Raw genomic sequence first — 6,035 nt, forward strand, 5'->3', positions numbered from 1 at the left:
GAACAAGAAGAAAAAGTGTGAAATGGTATCAGTTGCAAGAAAAAAATGGCAAAGGATTGAAGCAAATTTCTTCTTTGTTCTGCTGAAAATAACCGCCTTACTACAGTGCAGAGACGACTTTCCAAAAAGGCCACTCATGTGAATACTAGGGATGACGATTAGTATACCCCTCTTCATCGAGAAGCCTACAGTGGACACTTACACATTGTCCATGACTTGGTGGCTCAAGGTAGATATTCCTGGAATAATTGTGAATGGCTGGACACCCCTGCACAGTACTTATACATGGAATAATACCACAGTGGCTTCTTTATTTCATCGTGATACAGATACAAAGCCCAAACTAAAGGCCTCTTGACCCCCTTGCATCTTGATGCTGGTAATAGATATAGCAAAGATATGCTGGATCTCCTTCTGGTGAACCATTATTTCAAACCAGGTCTGAAGCACAACTTGGAAGAAGCTGCATTTGATATTGCCAAAAGGATAAGTATGTATTACTACCTCTTCGAAGTTTTGGAAAGCTGTACAAATTGTTCTCCTAAGTCCGAATGATTCGGTTAAGTTTCTTAAATTTCAAAATAGCCAGTCCATCCTATGTGTCCATACAAAATATTTTCACAATACAAAGCAACAGCAATATCTTACTTTAAAAATTCATGGATTCCATAGTATTCTTCCAAGTGAATTGCCTGACTTTGATGTCAAAATATATTCGAGTTGTTTGTATACATCTATAATGATTTCTATAGAGTTTGTGATTTTTTAAATCATAAATAATTTTAACTTATCTGTTGAAATGAGTAATACAGAAAGTAAAGATATTTCTGGTGCATGTCTGAAAAAAGTATATTTAAAAATATTTAGTAATCTGTTTGTGTAATGTCCATAACCTATTTCATTCTCTCCTAGATATAATCCTTTGAATTCGACATTGTTTTATAATATAGAGGTTCATTAATAAATGTGTCCTTTCAGATTGCATTCCATATAGAAACCGTTTAAGATTCCTTTAATTCCTTGGTCCTTAAAGAATTTTATTTCTTTAGGATAAAATGACAATGTTATCTTACTTCAAAAGTTTATAAAGGTTATGCTATGTAAAGGAATTTGTAAAAAGTGAAGATTCATAGAAACTTTTATTTCTATGAATTACATGTATTCTTACACTTGTATATTTGTAATCAACTTTTTAATAACTGTTTTTAATTTCTTGCATCAGAAGAATGAAAAATATGCAATACTTCACAAATTTTCATATCATCCTTGTACAAGAGCCATGTAAATCTCTGTATTGTAATTTGGGTAGACATGCTGCTGAAGTATGTAGTATCCTGGAAATTTAAGTAGTTAATGATGCAATCTTAAGACAGGCATATATCTTTGGTTGCCTATTTGTAAGAAGGAAACCTTATTGTTCCCAAAATTGCAGTTCATCTTATTTCAGTAAAATTCTGTGTATGGTGGAAAAAACTTATATTGTTTGTTCAATTGCTCACATTTGCAATTTTTTCAATGACTATTTTAAGTCTTTTTATTTGAAATTGGATCATACTTTGCAGCCTTTATATCTAGGTCCAAAGATGATGGATTTCCAAGTACTTATTTATTAACTGATTTAGCTTTGTGGAGATAATGGAGTCAAAGTAAGCCTTGCTTAAGAGCTACTTCTAAACTTCTGCAGCTTAAAATCTCCCAAATGAGGTCTCACTGGCACAAATGTCTTCCTGACCCTTTATCGTTGCTCCATGTAGGAACAGACCAACCAGAATCTTACCCTGACAGCATAGATTTTCTTATTGGAGCAAAACTAATCTGTTACAAGGGATCATAAAGAGACAAACAGTTCAGACAGTACTGTTCAGACTAGAAGGTATTTTTTCAAAATATAATTGTTTATTACACCCTAACATTTCAAAAGAAGCTAAAGCCAAGAAGGTGAAAAAATTGTTCATATGTATGATTACCTAATGTGTTGGCCTGTCTACCATCCAAGCAGGCAGGAACTTACACCACTGATTTTCTATCACCAAATATATTCCATAGCTCCAAAAGAAGTCCATATGTTTCTCCTCGTTATTAGGCCTTAAATTGGTAATGTTTTAATCACAGTGTTTCTTCTTGTCTCTAGGCTGTATATCTCAGAATGGTAAAGCTTTAGCTCTAATTCTACCAAACACTGAGGTAGAGGTAATGGAATAATACTTTAAAACCGTTGCCTCATGTGGCTCAGTGGTAGAGTGCTCGCCTTGCATGCCTGAGGCCCTGGGTTTGATTCCTCATCACCACATAAGCAGAAAGAAAAAAAAACTGTTGCCTTTGATACCCTTACCACAACAGAACAATGCCAAACATTTTCTAATATTATATATTATTATATATTTTATATTTATATGTGCTGATTTTATATTTCACACAGTGAATCTTATTAGAATTAATTGATAATATGAAAAATTAATTGATATTTATTCCAATAAATAGATTGGAATATAAATAATCAGGATTAGAATATATATTAGAATATAAAAATTATCAATGCAATGTTTTCGGTATAAACTTGTGATAACTTCTAAATGTTCTTGGTCTTCTGAACTCACATGGTAAAAAAAACAATGTTGTTTGCTTCTAATCTATAAGGGATTTTGCTTTGCTGCTCTGTTTATTGTTTTAACTCGCTGGTCCCAAACTGTTTTTCTCCATGTTTCTGAAGCATTCCTACTGATTATACTCAAATTTTTCTGATATGATGTCTAAAAGCTATTATTCTTCTACAGGATCCACGGGTCCTAGGATCCCAGGTCCCAGTTATCCGCATCATCAGATAACTAAGGCAAGAGTTCTCACCTACGTCCATGCAACATGCCAACAGAAAGTAACTGAAGACCCATCTCAATTTCTCATTTTCTATATTTCAGCCCCAATTCCTTGAAATGCAGGAATTATCAGTAAGCAATTGTGAAATGCAAGGCAACTTAAAATGCAAGATGAAATCACAAAATGTGAAAGTACAGTAATTCAGACTTTCAATTTTCAGATGAACATCATATATGATTGAACAAGACCACAAATGTCACAAGATCATTTGTAATACCCCTCTCCTAATGATTAATGAATGATTTCATTCCAGCATCAGCAGACCAAAAAAATAGTTCCTGGAACGATAGATCCATATTTGGTCTACCAATGCTAGTAATACTTGACATAGAGTTCAAATATAATTCAGAAAAATGTTAATTGAGAAGATCCTTAGTGCTTCAAAACACTGGTACTTCAGTAAAACTTGGTTCTGTAGTATAAAAATGTTGTCATTTTCAAACTAATGATAACCTACATTTAATCTCCTGAAAGTATATTCCTTTTCAAATAAACTTTTAAAAATCACATTTGCCAAATAACACTTTACAAGGAGATGATATTTAGTGACATAAATAGTTTTTCAAGGGTAGGGAGCAAGTTACAATAGAGTTTATTTATTTACCCAGCACTAATGCCAAACAGGTTCATCCATTCATTAGAGTGTAGAAATTACACCCCCCATCATTTGTTTTTTCAATAGGTGACTTCAAAAATTTGTTAAATAGATCAGCCTCCCATATTAGCTAATAAAGTAAATTTCATCACATACTAGGTACATTTTAAAAAATCACAAATAGTTGCCTTATCATATGGTGTTTTGTTTTCCCTATCTGTCTAACATAGTAAGAAATATGACTTTAAGTCTTGAATATGGGTACTCATCAAAGATTTGACAAACATAAAATCTTTCTTCTACTTCTATCATATTCCTCTACAATAGTAAATTTTAGTTTTCTTCTTTTTCCAAAACTTATTGGTAGTAGAAAATATTATCTCATGTAAAATAAAATAACCACAAACCACAGTGCAAAGCCATTTATAAAACTGGTACTTAGGAATACATTCTAAGCCTTTTTTAAACTTTCTTGTTGACTACAGATCATTAAGCTCTTCCAATCATGGGGGCAGTTAAGATCAATGCTAAGGGTTTCGAGCATCTGTTGAGCATTAAGGGAGTGTAACCCATCTTCCTTGACAGTGGCCCGGTATTTTTGTGTCATGGGGTTACCATTGGTTAGGTCGTGCAGATGTTCAGTGGACGTTTTCAGGGAACATGAACTGGGGTTCATTTATAGGCTTGGCTGTCGTTGCCATGGTAGATGTGGGGCCTGTGAACAACTGTTGTATTACAGGGGGAACAACGAGTTTTTGTTCTTGGGCAAAGTTGGATATCTCTGCCCAAGGATACAAAATTTTCTGAGGAGAATTCCCAGGCTTGCCTAAACAGCCAAAAGAAGTGATTGGGCAGGCTTCCTGTGACTGATAGTGTGGGGGAGGCGGTTGTACAAGCGTAGCTGGCCAGCCCCCTGGGTCACCTGTTAGTGGAAGTTGTTGGTTATCTGTGTTCTTGCTGGAATTGTTTGCTGTGTCACAAGAAGATGGGAGTGCTAAAGCAGCTTTGCAAATTTCCTTTTGTTCTGTTTCTTCTTGCAGCGAAGTGTTAAACGCTTGCAGAGTTTCCCCTTCTTCTTTCCCTGATAGACAGGCTTGAATAGCTACTATAATGGGGTAAAAGATTAGGGGCAGCTCAGAGCCGTCACGGACTTCCTTTTTATGAACTGCCTGAAGGACCAGGGTCCACCTGTCTGGAACCCAAATGGCCCCGGAGTCAATCCAGGGATACAATTCATTCACTATTTCCCATATTAATCTAGCTTCCTTTTGTAATACTTTTATCTGCCTACTCTGGAGCAGGGCAAAAAATGCTTGTGATTGAGGCTCTCCTGCTGCTGGGGGAAGGTTGCCCATGGAGGCACTAATTTTGCACTAGACCCTCGACCGTCCATCTGCAGAAAGCGATCGAGCCACTCGTTGGGCACCACTTGTAGGGCTAGATCTCCAGCAGGAGGTAAGCATGAACGACTCACACAAGGAACACACGTTGGGAGAACAGGCTTATGCAGGTCTTGTTTATTTCTGCACAAGGGGGGGGATTATATAGCCCCAGCTTTCCCAACCTCCTGAGTCCTTCCCAGCCAATTACTTAGTGGGGAGTTGATGTAAGGCATTTGTGATGGGCACTGCTTGGTGACAGGCACTGATTGGTCTTCCCGGGCTTGTAGGGAGCATGGACAGCTCATGGCTGGCAAGCTAGGCAGACATGCCTGTGGGTCACGTCTCTATTAGCAGGAAGTGTGCTTCAACTGCTACTCTAGCTGACTCAACCAGATCTGACCGGCTCTACCCACACTACATCTTCATGGATTTCCTTTTACAACTCTTTTATTTGGATGTGGAATTTATTTTCATGTCTTCATTCAATCTGTTCTGCATTGTAGTGAGCTAAATAGGCTCCGTAAAATCACTTTAGGTATCAAATATATTAAGACAATGAATATCAAAAAGTTTGGCCTCCCTCCACTCCTGAAGTAAATATGCTTAGCTAGGGCTTCTAAGAATGAGTATTCTCGCCTTTTCAATTTGCTCAATTATTTTCTGATCCCAAACTTTTTGGCTTATTTAATAAGTGAAGTCCTCAATATCTCATGTTAATAAGGATATTACATATTGTAAGCTACTAAAAAATGTGAAATCATTGGTTTCAAGTATCCAATCAGATTTTTTTCTGTTGTTCAGTGCTTCATGTGCAAAGACATTGTGGAAAGTATTACAAACAGAAAAGTGTAAACCCAATACCTTCTTTCAATGTTGAGGGCACTTTCTCCCTAAATATTTGGACCCAAATTATCTTTTTCAGAGAATTACTGTTTGGTAATTAAAGTCAATTCACAAATTTTGATGTCTTTTTTTTAAAAAACTTTGAATTTAAATTCCACTACAACCTTGTTTCACACAGTAAGAATAGATTTCCTGGCTAAGGACAATTCTCAAGGGAACCTACAGGATTTATAGAAAGGTTTCTGAGGTTTGTTTAGTGTGAAAATGAGCCATCTTCACCCACATTGCTCCCTCTCAGCAAAGTCTCCATGGATTACTTTGCATGAATGCCTATTTTCCCA

The 6,035-nt window shown here is 36.2% G+C and overlaps 1 pseudogene; it reads right to left on the reverse strand.

The window, feature by feature from the left end:
- Positions 1 to 1,229: 1,229 nt before the first annotated feature.
- Positions 1,230 to 1,326, reverse strand: LOC122097774 (annotated as a pseudogene).
- Positions 1,327 to 6,035: the final 4,709 nt, after the last annotated feature.

The sequence above is a fragment of the Dipodomys spectabilis genome, unplaced genomic scaffold (assembly GCF_019054845.1).
Source record: "Dipodomys spectabilis isolate Male_0828 unplaced genomic scaffold, ASM1905484v1 ptg000434l, whole genome shotgun sequence".
Lineage (NCBI taxonomy): Eukaryota > Metazoa > Chordata > Mammalia > Rodentia > Heteromyidae > Dipodomys > Dipodomys spectabilis.